This window comes from Chrysochloris asiatica, unplaced genomic scaffold (genome assembly GCF_000296735.1).
Source record: "Chrysochloris asiatica unplaced genomic scaffold, ChrAsi1.0 scaffold00128, whole genome shotgun sequence".
NCBI lineage: Eukaryota > Metazoa > Chordata > Mammalia > Afrosoricida > Chrysochloridae > Chrysochloris > Chrysochloris asiatica.
In genome coordinates this window covers 4560623-4582819 of record NW_006408646.1, presented here as the reverse complement: position 1 = coordinate 4582819, position 22197 = coordinate 4560623, and the positions used below count along the sequence as shown (strand labels likewise).

Here is a 22197-nt window from a genome sequence, read left to right as displayed (position 1 = left end):
TAGCTAGTACTTTGTTTCTAACCAATAGATAAAACTGCCACTTCCGCCTTGCCCTTTTCCTCCTGTTAGTGCCTTCAGTGTTCTATACTCTACAAGAAATAGTCCAAATTTCTTTGCCTTACATTCAGTGTTTCTTGCCATTTGGGTCTAACATACATTGCCAAAGTATCTTGTACATTGGATGGAATGGAATTTCTTTCATTTCCCATTCATTCTTGAAGCCCGTAAATATTGAGTACCTCTTTGGTGTCAAGCACTATTCTAGGCAGTAGGCATGACAAATGTGACTGCCTTTGACATTCTTATTCTTAATCTTTATATTTCAGGTAGGTCAATATTTAGAGTTTCAAATACCTCTTACATATTCTTGCCTCCTTTGCACACACTATTCTCCTTTTCTATTGTTTAATCCAACAAACCTCTTATTCATTGCCTACTTTATTCATCAGGCACTGTTCAGATGTTGGTATTATAATAAAGCAAAGTCTCTGGTCCCTTGGAATTTATTTTTATGAGAGAAACAAGACATTGTTTTGAGTTGATTCTGATTCATAGCAATCCTGTCTATCTTTTTGGGAGCGGAAAGCTTCATCTTTTTTCCATAGAGCAACTGGTGAGCTCGAACTGCTGCCCTTCTGGTTCTCAGTCCAGTGCTTATCCTACAGAGATGTTATGCTCCCAAGACATATAAGTAAATAAATAAATATATGATATATGAAAGATGAAGTGGGCTCAGGAGGAAAGGAGGTGAAACATGAAAGCCTTGGTGCTATGATTTTAGATCAGGTGGTGAGAGACAGCCTTTCTAAGCTGATATTTGAATGGAGAGCTGAGGAATTGAGGGAGAGTGCCAAGAGAATAGCTGGAGGAAGAATGACCTAGGCAGAAGGTGCAATCAGACCATGCTTGACATGTTCAAGGGACAGCAAGGAGACCAGTATGTCAAGGGCTGAGTGAGGGTGCAGAAGAGGGTTAAGAGGTGAACTGAGAAAGATAGAAGGCCATATGAGCCATGGTAAACACTTTTGCTTTTGGCTCCATAATGGGTTGTATCTCTTTTGAAAGACTTCTTCAAGTTCCTTTACGAAACCTCCCTTGATGGTTCGTGTTTAAGATGATTTGTACTATTAAACTCATTTGTCACTTAACTAAGGCTGTGCCTTGATATAGCTTCGTATACGTCTACTGTTCTTTGTAACCTTCTTTAGCATAAGGATTTAGTCTTATCTCTCTATGAGAGTGAGTCAAAAATTATTCACACACTGACTGTAGAATTTATTTTAATCATCTTTTAGGAAAGATAAGTAAAAGAGTTTTCAGCGTAATTTTGCTTTTCCATCTGTCAGCAAACTTTTCGTGTTCCCTTATTCAAAAATGTTGTAGGCTGAACTGTATGAATGCATTGCTGTCTTCACTTCTTTATCAGAGGTGAGTCTTCATTCTCAAAGGGTGCAAGTCAGTAAGTCCTCTTCACTTTGCACCTAGTTGATACTTACTATATATTTGACTCCACTCTGGCCTTGGATGTCAGCAGTGAGGATTTGAAAGTTATTTCTAAGAAAGATGTGAGAAGACTTGGTGATAGGCTAGCTATAAGGAATGTAATCCTAGAAGAAGTTGGAAAGAAAAGCTGATTTGGGGGTAGATTGAAGAATTTGGTTAGAAATTTATTGAAATTTTCATATTAGTAGGATCTCTATGGGGGAACATGGTGGCTTTGTAGGCTAAGCACTAGACTGTGAACTACAAGTTTGGTGATTTTAGTCCACCAGCCACTCTGTGAGAGAAAGACAGGCATTCTGCTCCCTCAAAGATTTACAGCCTTGGAATCCTATACAGGGTCTCTATGAGCCAGAACCAACTCCCTAGCATTTAACATCAGCAACAGGATCTCTATAAAGTGGTTACAGATTGCATGGAGATGTCATAATATAAAAGGAAATGTCAAAAACAATTACTACTGGGGCTCCAGTTCATATATGCAGACAAGTTCTCTCAGTAATACACTTATTTTAGTTTATTTAGGGTGCCTTCCAAAAACGGTCCAATCGGAACAGAGGCTTCCAAGGGAATCTGGTGATCTAAATTCAAGACAGAGAGGTCAGTTCAGAAAGTTGTGGTGACTATTTTTTTCTGGATTCCAAAGTGGTAATGTTGTTAGATGGTCTCAAAGGACACAGGATGATCCTGGGGCACATTAGGAAGACGTTTTAGGAAAATTGAAAACTGCATCAGTGAGACAAAGGCCAAGATAGTTGCACTGAGGACTGTTTTCCATCGTGACAATGCACCTACTTCTAAGGTAGCAAGGGCTGTCATATGAAAACTTCACTGAGAAACTGTAACCTATCCACCCCACAGCTCTGACCTTGCTCCTACAGATTTCTTTTTGCTCCCCAAACTAGAATAACATTTGAAAGGAACATAATTTGCATCCTTCAAGGATGCCAAAATTTCTTATTTGATATGATGTGAATTGAAGATCAAAGAATTCTTTGGGAAAGGGTCAAAGAGATGGAGACACCTCTATAAGCACTGTACAGACCTAGCTGAAGGATATGTCAAAAAATAATAGCTTCACATTTTTATATATTTTTAAGTAAGGGTTTCTATGCTTTTGTAGCAATCCTTTTGACTTCCCCTCATGTAGACTGCTTGGTTTGTGACTGTTGTCTGCAGTCTGTAATCTTAAGAGCAGGGACAGAGTTCCACTCATTTCTAATGCCCGGAAGCAGAAACCAAAAACCAGTTGTCCTCAAATCAAGTCTGAGTCATGGTGACTCTGTGTGTATCAGAGAGGCCTCCATAGGGTTTTGAATGATGGACTTTTCAGAAATAGATTTCCAGGCCTTCTTTCTGAGGCATTTCTGGGTGATTTTGAACCAACCTTTTTGTTAGCAATTGAGCACTTAACCATCTGTGGCATCTAGGACCTCCTAGTGTCTGGAATTCACCCACTGCCATTTTAGCCCTAACTCTTATTAGATTTCTGAAGCTGTAAATCTTTTTGGGAGCAGAAAGTCTCATCTTTCTCCTGAGGAGCAGCTGGTGAGCTTGAACTGTCAACTTTGTGGTTTGCAGTACAGTGCTTATCCTACAGGACCACTAGAGCTCCTTAATGCCTGGAGCAGAGGCCAACAAATATAAGGTGCTTAATAGAAAGATGTTCATTGTGCTTTATTGACTATGCATAGGCTTTCGACTATGGGGATCATGACAAGCTATGGTGTAGAACGAGTATTCCAGAGCACTTTAGTGTACTTATGAGGAGCCTGTACATAGACCAGAGTCAGTCAGAACAAAGGGATAGTAAATGGTTTAAAGTTAGGAAAGTTGTGTGCCAGAGTTGTATCCTTCCACCATACTTGCTCAGTCTATATGTTGAGTGTTGAGCAGATAATCCAAGAAGTTGAATTATATGAAGAAGAATGTGACACCAGTATTAGAGGAAGACCTTCTTCCTCATTAACAACCTTCTGTGACACAAGACCTCTTTGAAGTGTTGAAGAGCGGAAATGCCAGTTTGAGGACTAAGGTGCACCTGACCCAATAACTTCATATGCTTGTGAAAGTTGGTCAGTGAATAAGGAAGACCATAGAAGAATTGAGGAATTTGAGTTATGGTGTTGGAGGAAAATATTAAAAGTACTGTGGACTGCCAAAAGAACAAACCAATATGTGTTGAAAGAAGTACAGTCACAGTGCTCCTTAGAAGTCAGAAATGGCCAGACTTTGTCGCTCATACTTCGGGAATATTGTCAAAAGGATCCAGTCCCTGGAGAAGGATATCATGATTGGTAAAGTGGATGGTCAGAGAAGAAGAGGAAGACCTCCAATGAGATGTATTGGCACAGTGGCAGCAGCAATGGGTTCAAATGTACCAACTATTATGAGGTTGGCACAGGACTAGGAAGTGTTTCATTCTGTTGTGCATAGGGTCACTATGATTGGTACCTACTCAGTGGCACCTAACAACAACAACAACATTAACTACCTGTGATATGCAGATGATAATAGCCTTGCTTGTTGAAAGTAAAGAGGACTTAAAATACTTTTCTGATCAAAGATCAAAGACTGTAGCCTTCAGTATAGATTGTACCTGAATGTAAAGAAAATAAAAATCCTCATGAATGGATCAGTAAATAACATCATGATAAACAAAAAAATAATGATATTGTCAAAGACTTCATTTTGCTTGGATCCACAGTTGGTGCTTATGCATGCAACAATCCAGATAAACAACATACTGTATTAGGCAAAAATGTTCATGAGCCAAGATAGCAGTTTGAGGGCTAAGATGCACCTAACCCAAGCCTCATATGCATGTGATAGTTGGACAATGAGTAAGGAAGATCCTAGAAGAATCATTGCATTTGAATTATAATATTGGCTAAGAATACTGAAAGTACCATGGACTGCTAGAATAACAAATCTGTGCTGAAAGAAGTATACCCAGAATGCTTTTTAGAAGCCAAAATGGCAAGACTTCGCTCATGCTTTGGACATGTTATCAGGAGGAATCAGACCCTGGAAGAGAAGGATATCATGAAGTATACCGTGCTTGGTAAAGTGAAAAGGAGGACAATACCAACTAGATGGATCTCATAGTGGCAGCAGCAGTGGGCTCAAGTGTAACAATTTTAAGGATGTAGCAATTATGAGGAGGACTGGGCAGTATTTTGTTCTGTTGTGCATAGGGTCACTATGAGTTGAAACTGATTCTATAGCACTGAAGAACAACAGTAAATGTATAGACACTTAATAGGTTTATTGAGATGAGAAAGATTTATTGTGATAAGAGGTAAAGTTAGCATATAGCTATGAAGCACATCATAAAAAGGGCATAAGCTCTGGCTTCAAATCACTGTGGGTCTGAATTCCAGTTCCGTCACATTTTATGCATATAATCATACTTGTGAAGGTGACCCTGTGAATCTTGATGTTCTCATCTGGAAACTGTAGCAATAAAGTAAGAAGTTCCTTGCAGGGCTGTGAAATCATGGAAGTAAGTATATCTCCTGGCTTACATGGTACTCAACAAGTAGTGCTTCATTCTGGTGTGACACTGTGGGATAAGCACTGAACTGCCAACCATAAGATAGGTAATTGAAACCCACGAGCTGCTGCTCGGAAACCCTATACGCTGTCACTTTGAGTCAAAATGGACTCAACAGCATTTAACCACAACAATCTGTTTGTCCAGTTATACTTATTAATGTTATTGTTATTGAGGAGAGAAAATGTGCCATGAATTTCAAACCCTCAGTCTTAGATCTTAAAAGTAATGTGATTCAGTTAACTTACTGTTCTGCTTTTTTAACAATTTATTTGTAATCTGAATTAGTTAGTGTTCAGGAGTCCTGGTGTGCCGCTGTGGGTTAATGTGCTAGACTGCAAAGTCGGTTTGAACTGCAAGGTTGGTGGTTCAGGCTCACTAGTTGCTCCTTGGAAACCCTCTACAGGGTCCCTATGGGGTGGAACTGACTCTGACAGCACTTAACAATAACAACATAGTGTTAAATCTGCATATAACTACCCATATTAACCAGTCCTGGCAATGCATATATGGAACCCTGTTGATAATGTGAGTTTTGGCATTGGGTGATAACCAGAAGGTTCAAAACCAATAGCTGCTCCAAAGGAGAAAGATGAGGCTATCTGCTTCTGTACAGATTTACAGTCCACTGTGAGTTGGAACTGATTTGATGGAAGTGAGTTTTGTTTTATTTTTCTGGAGTCCTGGTGTGACACTGTAGGATAAGCACTGAACCACAGAGTCGGTAGTTCAAACTCAACAGTCAATTCCTCAGAAACCCTATACAGGGTCCCTATGAGTTGGAACTTACTGGACAGCCCTTAACACTAATAATAATAATATAGAACTCTGAAAATAGTAAGTTAAACATTGTTGGAACATCATTGGACTCAGTATATCAGTTATTATTATTGTGTACATCAGTCGGTGATTTAGTGGCTTATACTATCTGCTATATTCCCAGTTATCAGAAAAGCCTCATGGTAGCTGGGAGTTGATAGACATGTTGGATATAAATTAATTTGCTCCTATAAAGATTTTCAGCTTCAGATTGCTATGATTCGGAACAGAATTGATGGTATACAACCACCACCACCATATGATGACATTGTTGCTGTTAAGTGCCATTGAGTCTGTTCTGACCCATAGTGACCCTGCATAGGGTTTCCAAGGAGTGACTAGTGAGTTTGAACCATCGGCCTGGCAGTTGAAACCGACCTATGGCGGAGTACTTATCCTACAATGCCACACCAGGACCAGGATTCCACCACCACATAGTACTTTTTGTTTTGTTTTGTTTTCAATTATTAATTTTTAAAATGCTTTTATTGTGAATTGAGTGATAGTTTACATGGGAAAACATTAGTTTTGCACTCAATCGTATTTTGTTCCAATGCAATGATTACAATCCCCTCTCTGCACCATTGGTTAACAGTGTTTTCTTCTTTACCCCCCCCCCTTTTTTTTTATGGACACAAAAACACACAGGGATATATAATCATTTAAACAACCTCAAAGGGTACATTTTATAAGCCAGCCTCCTGCCCATTAGCACACAGCCTTTCTCTTTCAATGAGTCTAGAGTCCTCAGCTGCTCTGTCTTTCCATGCCATTACCTCTGCTTCCATCTCTGGTATCGCTGTTTCTCTGGTTAAGGTCCCATGTTCTACTCATGCTCTTCCTGCTTGATAGTCCTAGGATCCTCTGTTCCTGGAATGTAAGATTAACTACTCCCCTCTTTTTGTTACACAACTTCTACCTTCACAGTTGAGACAATTGCAATTAGTCATGGTAACAATTACTATTGAATCAAAAGAATCCTATCCCTTTTTCTATTCACCAGACCCATCTAGACAAGATGAAAACTACTCAGTAGGGATTCTACACTCTGAAACTAAACTCTCTTGAAAACTTTTAAGCCAGTCATTTCATGCCTTGATAGGGGTTCCCCCCTCCCATTTTAGGTAGTCAATGTCTAAGTTGCCCGTCCTTATCAACTATGTGTACTGAGGGGATAGGCTTGGTCCTTAATGTGAAGACTTTTTCGGTTGGTATTTTGAACTACTACATCCGTAAGGAGCTCTGGTAGCGTAGTGGTTGGGCTGCTAACCTCAAGGTCAGCAGTTTGAAACTACCAGCTGCTCCATGGGAGAAAGATGAGGCTTTCTGCTCCCATAAAGATTTACAGCCTTGGAAACCCTGTGCAGGGTCACTATGAGTTGAAACTCATAGAGTTCCATGGCACATGATTCCATGGCACACTACCACCACATCCATAACTGTCAGTCAAGTTCATCAAATTGAAGCAATTTACACTTGATTTCAGTATCAAACTTATTTATCTTCTTCTAGTCAGTTGAGTTCTGGTCATCAAGCCATCCAAACTAGGTCAAATGGCTACTTTCTGCAAGTTTGGGCATTCTTGCATGCCTTCCCTCACTTCATATCAGCTGGATGCTTCACTCAGAGCTTTAGCCATTAGTGGCTAGGTCAGTGTCTATGGACTCAGGAGTTCCCAAACTTTGAACCAACCAACCTTTCTTCTTTTCTCTCTTATCTCAAAGGTCCACAGGAGTCTATGGCATGTGGTCAGACTCAGACTATATCTTCATTACTGACTATCCCCACTTCCATTCACAAGTAGGCCAACATGGTCACCAGCAAGCTTGCATGCCTTCTTATGTGTTCCCTTTGAGTTTCAATCTTGGCGGTGGGGAGGTGGGGAGTTGTTCTGAAGGGACTTGATTGCTTGCCTTGATGGCTTCCAGGTGAACAACTTGCTTGTTCTTGTAGTTTCCAATCAGACTGCCATTTTTGCTTTGGATTTTTCCTGCTCATCTTTCTTTCAAGAATTATCTTCTATGTTCTAGCTGTTCCAGGCTGGTTGGTTTGTCCTTTCCAGTGGGAATGTCCTACCTCAGAAGGGGCTCAGGATTCCACCTAAGGTCCTATACTCTTCAAAGGCTCCACAAGTATCCTGTTTCACTGGGCAAGTTCTAGAACCCCTTTTAGGTATTCCAATCAGCTATAGGCTGAAGACAGGCTTACAAACTTTCTGTAATCATGTCTATCCATAAGACAGTCAAGCATCTTAACATTATTTCCCCTCTATTATCCATTCAGACTATGCCTTGATCCCTGTGTCATAGAGCCCTGTTTTTCCAAGGCTAAGTATATATCACTATTTACCTCTGTCCCATTTAGCCCATGCAAACCTACCTGTTTCCCTATTTTCCTTGTTCTTCCATCTCCCTCCCTCGTCTTGTGTTTTGCCTTCCCCTTCCTTGTATATTGCCCTCCCCATCATCCAAGTTATGATGTGACTATCCCCTAACCTGTGCTCTATTGGCCCCTCCCTTTCACTCCCTGGTAACCAATAAAGAATTTTTTTTCTTTCAGTATGGATATCTTTTCTTAAGATTTTACAATAATAGTCTTATGCAATATTTGTCCTTTTGTGACTAATTTCATTCAGCATAATGTCCTCAAGGTTCATGCGTGTTATGCAGTGGTTTGCAGCTTCATTGTTACTCTTCAAGGTAGCATAGTATTCCATTGTGTGTATGCGCCAAAGTTTGGTTTTCCATTCTTCCATTCATGGTCACTTAGGCTGTCTCAATCTTTTTGGTATTGTGAATAGTGCTGTGATAAACATTGGTGTGCATTTATCTATTCCCATTCTGGCTCATATTTCTAGAGGATATATACCAAGTAGAAGAATTGCTGGATCATAAGGTATTTCTATTTCCAACTTTCTGAGGAAGCGCCATACTGTTTTCCAGAGTGGTTGTACCATTTTACACTCCCACCAGCAATGTCGGAGGGTCCCAGTCTCTCTACATCCTCACCAGCACTTATTGTCCTCTGCTTTTTTGAACTGTGCTGTTACTGCTAGTGTGAGATAATAATCTCATTGTTGTTTTGATTTGTGTGTGGTGATGTGGGCTGATGCATTATACTGCAAAGTCATTTAAACTGCAAGCTCACCAGCTGCTTCTTGGAAATCTTATACAGTGTACTATGGGTCAGAATTGACTCGACGGCACTTAACAACAACAACAATGGCTAATGGAGTCCTGGTGTGGCGCTGTGGTTAATGCATTAGACTGCAAAGCCATTTGAACTTCAAGGTCGGCGGTTCAAGCTCACCAGCAGCTCCTCGAAAACCCTATCCAGGGTCGTTATGGGTCAGAACCAACTCAACGTCACTTAACAGTAGTAACAACAACAATGGCTAATGATTGTGAATAATTCTTTATATGTTTGTTGGCTGCCCAAATGTCTTTCTTGGTGAAGTGCCACCACGTAGTATTTTGTATTTAGAGAAGTCTCCCTTAAATAGGGAGTACTGGTGTAGCATTGTAAGCACAGGCACAGAACTGCTAACTACTGGTTGGTGGTTCAAACCTCCAGTAGTGGTTCAAATCTACCAGCTGCTCCTATACAAGGTTGCCTATAAGTCAGTACTGTCTCAATGACACTTAACAACTCCTTAAATATAATTCAATCACTCCACAAAAGATGGGTGAAATACAATTCCCAGAGAAAGGTTTTTTAGAGAAGCAAATTGTTAATATTATTAAGTGCCATCGAGTTGGTTCTGACCCATAGTGACACTGTTTAGGGTTTCTGAGGAGTGGTTGATAAGCTTGAATAGAATCTATTAAAGTTAAATTTTGGACAAAATTATGAAATTCTTTAACGCTGTTTAAAAAATCTTTTTTTGGTTCAAATTATGAATTAAAGTCCTTTTCCGTTCCTTTTCTCTCCCTTTGTAGCTCACTTAGGAATCTAAGTGTATATTTTGAGCTGGTTTCCTGATCTCTCCGGCCTGGGTGGGCTCTTACTCGTTAGTAGTTGTGGGGGACTTCTGAAACCTCAGGCTTTTACTTTTGCTTTGGCGCTGATGTCGTGGCACTAAGACCCAGAAACCGTGTGCTCTGTGTGGCTGGAGCTGGGCAGGCTGAGCTCGCACTGAAGGGAAGGAAGTCATTAGTGCAGACTGAGCTGTAGAGTTGGGTTCTTGCAGGATTTCCTTCCAGCCTTTCCCCACTAAGGTTCTTGGGAATTAAAAAAAAAAAATCTAAACACACAAACCAAGTTTTCCTATTTACAGTGTTCAAGGAAGGGTAGGCATTTCGGGAAGGGCAGCTCCTTTCCCTTAAGTTATCCAAGAACGAAGAAAAAACCAAAAAAACCAAAAAACAAACCATAAAGAAGCTCTGATTCCCGATCTTTGGAATTTTCTGTGCTAAATTTTACAAACGAGAAATACACCCAGAATTTTGGGAATTGCTCCAGGCTGCGCGTTAGGGTTTGATTGCTTGTCTAATCTTTGAGAAGAAGAGAATTCGACAAAAGGGGTTTGGATGGCCGGAGCCCGGCTGGGTTTCCGCAGCGGCTAGCGGTCTCAGCCTCTTCTCTGAGGGAGGGTCTCTGCCTCTGGCTAGAGACCCCCTGCTGCAGACTCCTGCAGGCACCCGCCCACCCACCCGCTTGGGAAAATGTCCCGCTCTGGCAGGAGCACGCCGGTGGCAGCTGGGACGTCCTAGCCTGGTGGGAAGTGGGTTCGTGGCGTGGGGATACTTTTCATTGAACTGCAGACTGCAAGACTGGACTCTCCGGGGCTTTTTCCCTTAGCAGCGAACATGGGAAAGAATTAAGGGTGGGTGGGAGGCAGCATGACTTGCAGTCGCCGCTGCCCTGCAACTGCCCCCAGCCCCCAGCCAGCATCTTGATGTTCCACGTATCGTCTGTACAAATATGATGAAATGGCAGCCCCGGAAGAAGGTAAGTGTCCTGACGTGGGGACGGGCCCCCCCGCGCCCACCCGGGGAAGGGTGACAGGGGGCTGTCGCCCTCAGGTCCCTCCACCCCTTCCTTCCGTAGTTTGCTGGGCTGACCAGTCCAGGCAGCTCCGTTCTCTTGAGGACTTTGGCTGGTCCTTTAGGAATGAGTTCCCAAGTCTGGTTTATGGCCACTGCCCTCTAAGTTTTTCTTTCTGGGTAGACGTCTGGACTGGTTGAGGTGACAGTTCTGAAACACCCGATGGCTTTAGAAGCCTCATGGAGCTAAGGACAAGATAAGCTTTGCGCTTGTTAGCTAGGGTTATCAGAGTCCCGGGACTCCATGGTGTCCGGTCTCCGGGGAATGGGGGTGGGTGTTGTGTGGGGGGGCTCATGGGGCTGCGCCCAACCGACACATCTCCCTGGCCCCGCAGGTGGGTGCTGAAGCGCCTACGCCCCCAAGGGGTTAACGGGCTCCCAGCCGCTGGCAGCCGCTTCCCCAGGGCCCCGCTGGGGGGCGAGCAGCCCCAGCGCAAGCGCCCAGCGCTGCCCATGGCCTGAGGCCGAGCCTGGGGCCGGTGTGGGCCTGCGGCCCCGCGGGCCCGCGAGCGCCAGCAGCCTCCTAGGCCCGTGCGAGTGCGCGCCGGCCATTGTGCACGGTGTGTGTCTGTGCGTGTCCGCGTGCACAGCGAGTGTGCAGCGATCGTGGGGAGAAGGGGGAGGGGACCCCATGCTTTTTGCGAGATTATTTCCTAATATGGCTCCTTTGTTGAGAACTCAAAAAAAAAAATCTAGTAGTTCTATCAAAATAAATTGCTATTGGTCACAGAAAAGGAGGTTTCTAAATGTGGGACTGGTCCCTACTCCAGGGTGTTGAGGGAGAAAGACAAGATTTCTTCAAGTTGTTGGCAGCTGTACCTTTGGTGAGGGCTCCCTTTTGCTAACTTGTCTAACTGGCGTTAACTGTTAGGTGAAACGACTGGTTTAATGCAGGGCAGGACTCTTTTTTAAAAAAATCTCCTCCACACTTCAAATACCTCATTTGGCTGTGGCTTTTATTGACATTCTTCTGAAGGAAAATACAGCAAACTGAATGTGCCGTGCCCCTCCCCAGCCACGACCTGTCGTCTCTTAGCAGCTGCTTGGTGTTTTACTTGAACTAGCTCAACTGACTTTCTTTGTGGCATAATGTGTGATAGCGTGTTTGACATCAGAGCTGAAATAGAAATCGTATGTGAAATGCTTGAGAGACTATTGGGCATTTGTTTTCTTGCTTGATAATCTGAGGACCTTGCCTCATTATAGCCTAGTGAATTGAAAGGTTTTCTCTGACTTGATGTGATTTTGTTGTCTGATGCTGTTTCTTTTCTGCCACATCCAAATCAGAATTTCTCAAATATCAGTTCTCATCATAAGCCTCTTTCAGTGAGATTGATTTCATTTATTTTGGCTAAAAGAGCCACCTAGCCCCCTTCCCTTTCTCCCTGAAATCAGAGAGGACGAGGAGAACCCATATAAGAAACCATATAATTAAGCAATTTAAACAGATGCTGCATATTCCTAAAGTCCTCCATTTCTTCTCTATTAGTAAATTGCATATTTATAAGCAGTTTTAAGATGTCTGCAAACTGAATATTACATTCATAAATGTCTGTTTTCTCTATTTTACCCAATATGCAGTAATTCATGTGGTTATGTCTGTGGGAATCCCTCTGGGTACGGGTATTGCTTGAACCACGGAAGTATTATTCTTGGCAGGCAGGTGAATTTCTCGACTCTGGAAGATTCTGTTTCAAGTGTTAGGATTCACTCTGCAGTATTTACTCACTCTGTAATGTTTAAATCGCTATACCAGAAGGTTGTGTTTATTCTCAGTGTTCATAATCTCAAATCATCATGTTATAAGGATTCAGATCTAATTCTTTGGAGTTCATATAAGATTAAAAAATAAGCTGAGCCATCAAATACTGAATGATTATTTGGTTGTAGCTTAAGAACAATTCTTGCTTCTTCTTCATTGGAAATAGACACTACCCTGGAAGAGACTCAATACTCAACTTCAGTAGGGCATCAGGAAGTCTTTGCAACGATTAGGTTTATTTTCTTTCTTTTGCCAGAATATTCACATGATCAGACCATTGCTGTGGTTTCTGGCTGAGTCTGCTAACCCATTTGTTAGTGGTACAGTCACATGCCATGTGTTTTTACCAAACTGTTTCATAAAAAGCATTTACATTACAGATGAAAAGTGTTGCTGCATTTGATGGCTTAAACAAAGCTAGGAAGAACATACTCCGGAATGCTGCCCCAAGCAGGCTTTACCCACATAGGGGCTTCCTGACTAGAATTGGCTGGTAATGGCTATCTATCACAGTCTGGTCGGTCACAGCTAGTGATACCTATTGTAAATCCTGGACTAACACTAACAGAATGACCACACTCTAGGTTCTAGATGTCTTTGTTTCTAAGCCAGCAGCTGGTGCTTAGTTTAAGAGGAGCTGCTTATTTTCAGGGTAACTAAACACTAAAGCTCAAGTTGTGGAATCAGGAGGGTTTAGTTAGGGTCTGATGCATTTTTAAAGTAGTAGCACTGGTGATGCAGTGATTAAGCAATCAGATGCTAACCCAAAGGTCAGTGGTTCAAACCCACCAGCCGCTCTGTGAGAGAAAAGATTCAGTGTGTTTTCCAAAAGATTGCAGCCTAGTTCTTCTCTGCCCTCTAGGGTCTTTATGAGTAGGAATTGACTTGGCAGCACACAATAGCAGCCTTTTCAGAAAGAAGCCACTAGAACATGATAGATCATGTTTTGTCCTCAGGACCTGTGACTTCAGGACCAGAGCACAGTAGGTTTCCCACCAGGAGCCCAATGTTATTGTTGTTGGATGTCGAGTTGATTATGACTCATGGTGATCCCATAGGGTTTTCTTAGCTATAATTTTTATGGGCACATACTGCCAGGTCTTTCTTCCACAGAGCCACTGAGTGATTTTAAACTGCCAACCTTTTGGTTAGCAGCCACGTGCTTAACAGGTGCTCTATCAGGACTCCTTATCTATCATCTCCTGTCATCTCCTAGTGACCCTATATAGTACAGAGTAGATCTGCTCCCTAGGGTTTCTGAGACTGTCAGACTTTATAGGAATAGATAGCCTCATCTTCCTCCCATGGGGCAGCTGGTGGATGTGAACTGATAACCTTGTGTTGGCAGCCTGACACTTACCCTACTGGACCCCCAGAACTCCTTAGGCTCCTTAAGATCCCTGTTGTTGTTGTTGTTGTTGTTATGTGCCGTAGAGTCGGTGCCGACTCATAGCAACCCTGTACAGGGTTTCCGAGGCTGTAAATCTTTACGGGAGCAGAAAGCCTCATCTTTCTCTCGTGGAACAGCTCGTAGTTTCTAACTGCTGACCTTGAGATTAGCAGCCTGATTCGGAACCACTACACTACCAGTTTCTCTAAAAAGCAGAGTTTGGAGCAGTTGTCTTGATCTCATCGTGGCAAGAATGTCATTTGGTATCACAAATAGAAGCTACTGGGTTTTTGGTTTTGTTTTGTTTCTTCTCTATGCTAAATATGTTGTTGTTGTTAAGTGCTATTGAGTAGGCGCTGACTCATAGCGACCCTGTATAGGGTTTCTGAAGAGTGACTGGTGGGTTTGAACCCCCAACCTTGCTAGATATACATCCATTTATTTCTTATCCAGTGAGGTGTTACAATTTGGATTTTACAGATGAGGAAACTGAGTATTGTAGAGATTAAGAGATGTACTCAGTCACACAGCAAGGCAAGGACAGAGCCTTTTTTGTTTTTTTAGTTTTTTTTTCCTTCAGAGTATTTGTTCTCCATTGTACTTGGGACTTTTGATGGCCAGGCCCTGTTTCCAAGAAAGATAAAACCTGAGAGCTGAGCTGATCCCAGTTTGTGAAGCTTTGTTCTCTGGTTCCTTTGTACCAACATCAGCATGCTCTTCTCCCTTCTCTTTCTCTTCTCTGGAGGAGACTCAATGTTTTTACCCAACTCTGAATCTTTGTGATCAGTCTCTTTCTATAATATACCCTATCTCCCAGTTATGCTTTGAATTCCTTGAGTCCTTAACTCTTTTTGAGTTGCTAAGGATCATTTACTTAATAAACATTTGTGTGGTAATAGAATAAATAAGAACTGTTATTTTGTAAAACATGTATATTTAGATTTTCTTATTTTCAGATGTGGTGTGAATTTGAACTATAAAAAGGTTAAAGATACTTAATTGAACTACAGTGGATTGTTCAAGACAACAAGGTTATGTTGGCCCTCCTAATTTCTTGTAGACAACATCAGGGAAGGGGCAGTTACCCCACCTACAAAATCTCCAGGGAGGTAATGGTTAAGGTGTTTGACCAGGCTCTGTGGAAAAGGCCAATGTCACAATCCCATATATATTCACATGGTCTTATTGGTCTGGCCAAATGTACTTTCCCCTGATTTCACCTTAAAGTTAGGAGGCAATTATGTATCATTATTATTTTTATCTTATATTTGCAGAAATGATAGCAATTAAAATACTCATCTCAAAGGAACATGTTTGTTTACAATGCTGAGATGATTTCTGCTCTTGAAAATCCAAGGATTAGTATCAGATAACGCTGTGTAAATAAGACTGCCATCAAAGCCTTCCCGAAAGCTGCTGCTGATTGGATTTTTCATTGCTTATCTAATGTTATATTACTGTTCACACATAATAAAAGATCATTAATAGGACTATGTCACATAAGCTCCATTAATTATGTCATTTGAGAATCATATGATGTATTTATCTTGTTGTACTTGTCACATTAATATAATGTGAATCTGGCTTCTTAAATGACTTCTCTGACAGAGCTTCATTTCAAAAGCTTGTTTGGAAGCTTACTTGTGAGGATTACATTCTGTAAATCTGTGTCTTGGAAGAGTTTATTACTTTTACAAAAGGGTGTATTTTAAATCCCTGTACTTCCTTTACAATGAAGTATCTTGTTTCTGGATTAGGAAGTGAAATCTCTAATTTCAATACAGCTAAATGAAATTTTGAAGTCCTGGTGTGGCACTGTGGGTTAATGCGCCAGACTGCAAAGCCGGTTGAATTGCAAGGTCAGTGGTTCAAGCTCACCAGATGCTCCTCGGAAATGCTTTATAGGGTTGCTGTGGGTCGGAACCGGGTCGGAACCAACTTGATGGCAGTTAACAGCAACATATGAAATTACTTCGTTTACCTGCTTGGCTGCTGTGATAGTTGATATTTTTATATTATTTATTTAGGGCCACAGTTAGTTTAGTAGTATAGAGTTAGGCAAACAATAATCAGGCATTGTAAACAAAAGACAAAAGAAAAAAAAAAAAGCAAAGCCTTAGAAATGTCACAGGAAAGGTCTTTGTACATAACCATTTTGTACTCTACACCTTTACAAATCAGTCCAATCTAGAGACCTAGGTTTGGGTTCTGGCACTGACTTGTGTCCTTGGGCAAGTCATTTAATCTCTAACATCTGACTCCCCACTGTTAGAGTTTAGCGCCTCATTATCACTTGCTGGATCTATTGCAAATGGCATCCTAATGATTTTTCTTTCTCTGATCTTTTTCTTCTGTTCCCCCCCACCCTCTTACTGCTTTCAGAGTAATTGTTTAAAAACAGTCTGATCACATTGCTCACCTTCTTAACACCTTGCACTATATATGCATTGTCTAGTCAATATCTCCATATGAGGTATGCATGCTAGGGTATGGGGGACCAGAGGGTATATGAGAAAACCATTGGGATGTGAGGAAAATAGGAGAATGTCTATTTCTAGGGAATTTTTAATCTAGAAGAATAAGAAATAAACTTTACCAATCTTCCAAATGCGATTTCCTAATTGCCCTCACTTGCTCAGAGGCCACACAGGGCTCTTGCTGATGCCCACTCATTGTTCACATCGGTCATGTGTTCACTTTCAATGTATTGTGGTGAATTGCAGCTTCTATCACCATAGATCTTGTCTGAAGTGATTGATTGTATTGAAGAAGAAGAAAAGATAGTGAGAGCTCTATACTGAGGAAGAGGGTGGGCTCTGAAGCCAGACTGCTTAGATTTGAATTCATGCTAAACCTCTTGATAGCTGTGTCACCAACACTCTTAATCTTACAGCATTTCACATGTTTCATCTGTTTAATGTGAACGGCACCAAGTTCTTAGTATGCCTTTAAGGATCTAAGGCAAAATGCTTAGAGGAGTGATACGTAATAAGTGCTTGACTACCTTTTCCCTTGGAGTCCTGGTATGGCGCCATAGGTTAAGCAGTGAACCACAAGGTTGGCTTGATCAGCAAGGTTGGCTGTTCAGTCTGAACAATTTGTGCCTCTGAAACTCTATACAGGGTTGCTATAAGTTAGAACCAACTCGATAGCACTTAACAACTATCTTTTTCCTTAGAGTTCTGGTTTGTTAACTGGATTGTTAACCTCACAGTCACAGGTTCACACCCATCAGCTGCTCCTTGGAAAGCCTATATAGGGTCACTATGAGTATGAACCAACTCAGTGGCACTTAACAACATCAATACCACACTTTTTCCTTAGTATGATTGTACCCTTCAGTCTAGGCGGCATGGCTCACAAGGCTTCTGAGTGTTTGCATATGCTCTTACTTCTGCCTTGATTGCTTCTTACATTTTTCTATCACTGTCAAACAATGAGAAACAACTCAACCTTGTTCTCCTTACTGGATCCTTCTGCAATTCCTGGCCATAGTCATCTACACCATTCTTTTATTGTACTCGTGTGGGTTGTGTGCATAGTTCTATACTATAGCTAAGGAGCTGTGGAGGTGTAGTGGACTGCTGATCTCAAGTTGGTGGTTCAAACCCTCCAGCTCTTCTGTGGGAGAAAGAGGAGGCTGTCTGCTCCAATAATGATACACAGTCTCAGACACCGTAAGAAGTAGTTAGACTCTGTCCTATAAGCTCACTGTGAGCGGGTATCAACTCAGTAGCAGTGGGTTGGGTATTTGCAACTCTCAATATGCCTGTCTCTCCCAGCTGAACATTTTTTGTGGGCAGCAGTTTTCACTATAAATTGTATCCCAGCTGAAGAACAGAGTTAGCACAGAGTGGGAGCTGAGGGATCATATGAATGAATACATTTATGGAATGAATTAGGTCAGTGGTCTTCAACCAGTTGGTAAAAATCTCTGTCTTGGCAGTTATGGAAACATTTAGTTTGCACAATTATCTCTACCATTTCTCCAAATACTATAATGAATGTGAGTGAGCATGACTCATTAAAGGGTAAATTGTTAACTATGCATCTATTGAAAAGAAATGGTAGTTATGAGATAGTGATCACACTTAGAAGCTCTGGTGGCACATTGGTTAAACACATAGCTGCTAACAGAAAGGTCAGTGGTTTGAACTCACAAGCCATTCTGTAGGAGAAGATGTGGCTGTCTGCTTTTGTAAAGATTTACAGCCTTGGACACCCTCCGGAGCAGTTCTACACTGTCCTACAGGGTCGTTCTGAGTCAGAATGGACTTGATGGCAGCAGGTTCCGTTTTTGTGGATTTAGGTTGCACATCATTGTGCTTATACTAAATGTCTCTGAAGTATGTAGTTTAAAACAGTTTGTTTTATGTTTTGTGATTTTTACCTCAATAATTTAAAAAAAGTTAGTCTGTTCCCATCACAAGACATCACTAAGTATAGCAACCCATGGTTGTAAATCTTTATGACCTCAGCCCTAGTTTCTGATTTAGTCAATTTGGTAGTGAATGGTAGAGTAGGAACTGGGGGAAGCTTGCAATATAGTTGGTGAACTGAAAAAGCAAAGTGATGAAGAAATCTGATTGGGCCCCATTATGACTCAGGGGTAGCCAGTAAACAGTGCCAGCATGAGAAGCTATAGTGTTTAATTGGCCCAACTTCAAGAAAGGACACCAGCAGCTGCCTTCATTTTGCTTGTCATTCACAGGGATGACATGCTGTGGAGAACGTAGTGGAAGCTAGAGAAAACCCCACGTCTCAACTGGCCCTGTCAGCTCTAGCTTCCACAGTGAATGCATCTTATTACTCTTAACAATGGATGTCTACGTTGTAAGACTTGCTTTTATTGATGTGCTAAGACCATGTCGTTTTATTGAAAGCTGTAAAAATTATATCATTTTATTGACATTTTCAAGATTGATATGACACATTTACCCTGGATTTTCTTGTTAGATATATCGTTTTTTAGGTTTCTGTAGTTGAGTATTTTCATGTGATGGGTCCTTTGATGATATTTCTTGTTCAGTACACTTTATTATTTAGTTGTTGTTGTATGCTGTTGAGTTAGTTCCAACCCAGAGTGAACTTGTATAGGGTTTCCAAGGAGTGACTGGTGAGTTTGAACGGCTGACCTTTTGACTAGCAGTCCAGTGTTTATCTTATAGCGCCACACATCTTACAGCTTTATCTTATACCTCATTATTTATTACATAATTTAAAGGAGTCCTGGTGGTGTAGTGGGTTAAGTGTTGGGCTGCTAACCACAGATAAGCACTTTACATCCACCAGCCACTCCACAGATGAAAAGATGAGGCTGATTGTTCCCGTAAAGGTTTACAGTCTCAAAAACCCTATGGAGCAGTTGTGCTCTGTCCTGTTGGTTAGCTATGACTTAGAATACTCAGTGGTATTGGGTTAAATTTGGTTTGCAGTTAAAAAATTCTTTCTTTGTTATTCTGACGATTCCTTTCTGCCTGCATTTTAAGAGAAAACACAAGTTGTATCCTTTGGTTTGTACCTTCTGTGTAATAAAATTGGCATTCTAGAAATGGTTCCTTATATAAGCTGGATGACAATTGCCAAAGTTGCACCTAGAGTATTTAAATTTTTTTGTTGTTGTTGGGAATGTACACAGTAGAACATACACCAATTCAGCAGTTTCTACATGTACAATTCAGTGACATTGCTGGCATTCTTCAAAATGCACAAACCATTTTCTCGCTATTTTTCCAAGTTGTTCTTCTGCCATTAATGTACAATCACAGCCTCCTATGTTTCCTATCTTATCTTTTCAGCTGCTGTTTTCATTTTGATACCAGACAGACAGATCTTAAAAGAGCACTGTGCTCAAGGCAGACATTCTTTACTTAATAGTTTAGTAATTTATTACTGAAATTTCTATAGCTTATGCACAATGTAGACCAATGTCCATTCATGAATGTGCCCATATTTCTAGCATCATTACTTTATGGGAGGTCATATTCTGGATTTATAACATGTTGGAGGGATGACACTTATGGAAGCATGGATATTAAAGCAAGTCGGAGTTAGAGAGTAGTTAATGTTTGGAACAGGAACATGTGGAGTGAGATCCAGGAGGTTACTATAGGGAACTCATCATATTTGGACACATAGTTTTCTAACACACATTACACATAGACTTGAATCTAGAAAGTAAGTAATGGAGAGGAAGGAAGGAAGGAAGAAGCCCATAAGGAAACAGTTGCATGCCCTGGGACTACTTTGTTATATCCTTTATTGATACAACATTTTAAAATTACAAATAATGCCTTATTTTGACTTGTGTAGTATAACTGTCCCCTGTTTTTAGGAAGCTCAACATACATACACTATTTTGAATGTGAAAATAGGTTGACGATTCATTTACTGTACATAACCAAAAACCTTGAGTATTCATTACGTTTATCTGGATCATTACTTCATTCATGTGATGTATGCCAAGCACGTCTTAAATTTTTAGTATTTATTAATTTATATAAGTTAATTGTTTTATATTAATAGATTTATTCGTTTATATTAATTTATAATAATTGACAGGAACACATGCACACATCTTCAGGATTATGGTGGGTTGTGATATCTGTGAAGCGATGTAATACATAAGCCCAGATTTATTAGATATTTTGGGAACTATATTTATAGAATTCTCAGGCTTAAATAAGACTGTTATTGTTGTCATAAGTGTGTTTGATTTGGTTCCAACCCATTGTGCCCGTGTACAGGGTTTCCAAGAAGTGATTGAAGGGTTTGAACCTTGCAGTTAGCAGTCCAGTGCTTAGCCTACAGTGCCACACTAGGATTCCATGTTTTTGATAGAAGAATAAAGACATTGTCATAATTAATGATGGTGGACCCATGATCCTTTTTTGGTGGATGTTAGGTCTTTATTAATAAATCGTTTTCTCCAATAGAGTGTGTAGAATAGAGAAAGAGAAGATGAAATGCAAGCCACTTTATTGCTGATAATTTTGGTAAAAACATGAAATTAAATTTAAACAATGTATTTGGCTACCTGCAAAAATAAAAATTTACTAGGGTTCAGAAGTTGGAGGAAAGATTTAAAAGTGATGGAGACAGAATCACCATTGTCTTCATGGAAAGTCACATCTTACAAATTTCCCTGGTAACTCAAATTTAGTTCTTTATGCTCCAGCCCTTAATTAGTTTCAACTATTTTTTAATGTAAAAATTTCCAAAACATTTATTTTCTGCCTTTTTTATACAGAAAGTACTAGGCATGATTTAAATTTCTGATTATTCAGATTATCAAACATGAATTGTTCTACTTTTCTAGAATACAGTAATCATAAAGACACTTTTAATTAATGTAGAACTATTTGTTCCTATACTGAATAATCCCAGATAGCTTTTTTTTTGGTAATATTTTATTGTGAATTATAGTTTACATGGGAGAACTTTAGTTTTACATTCATTCCATCTTATATCATCTCACTGCCATGGTTCCAATCCCCTCCATGCATCATCAACCACCCAAAGGGTATATCCCAGAAACCCACCCCCTACATTTCCCCTCCTCCCCCCAGTTTTCGGCCCACAGTCCCTTTCCCTCTCTGGGTCCAAGGTCCCCAGTCGCTTCATCACTCCACATCATCATCTCTGTCTCTATCTCAGGCATCTCTGTTTCTCTGGGTTGGGTCCTGCTCTCAGCTCTTCTCCGTTGATGGTCCCAGAGGCCTCCGCTCCTATTCTGGAGATTTAATCACTCCCTTCCTTGATACAAAACTTCCACCTTTGCATTTCCAACCCTCATAATCCGTCCTGATAACCATTATTCACTACAGTATCACGAGTTACCCATCTGTATCTCCTTTGATCAACTCCGCCCAGACAGATTGAATAGTACCTACTGGAGATTCTACCTTCCACCATGCTTCCTAGCACGAGGTTCCCTCTTGAAAGCTTGTAAGCCAGTCACTTCTTGCCTTTGTAGTCCTCACCTCCCCATTTGAGTACCCAATGTCCAAGCTGCCCTTCTCCTTCCACTCTGTGTGTGTGTGGGGTGTGTGAATGTTTCTTGTTGTGAGGATTTGTTCCCTCTTTTGAGTTGCTGCTCCATAGGTATAGGTCAAGTTCATCAGAC

At 40.9% G+C, this 22197-nt stretch overlaps 1 protein-coding gene and 1 pseudogene across 1 annotated transcript in view; one reads left to right on the top strand and one right to left on the bottom strand.

The window, feature by feature from the left end:
- Positions 1-10028, bottom strand: part of LOC102823371 — a 204911-nt pseudogene extending 194883 nt beyond the window's left edge.
- Positions 1-22197, top strand: part of TTC28 (tetratricopeptide repeat domain 28) — an 812316-nt gene that overhangs the window by 240926 nt on the left and 549193 nt on the right. The gene's annotated exons all lie outside the window — the stretch shown is intronic.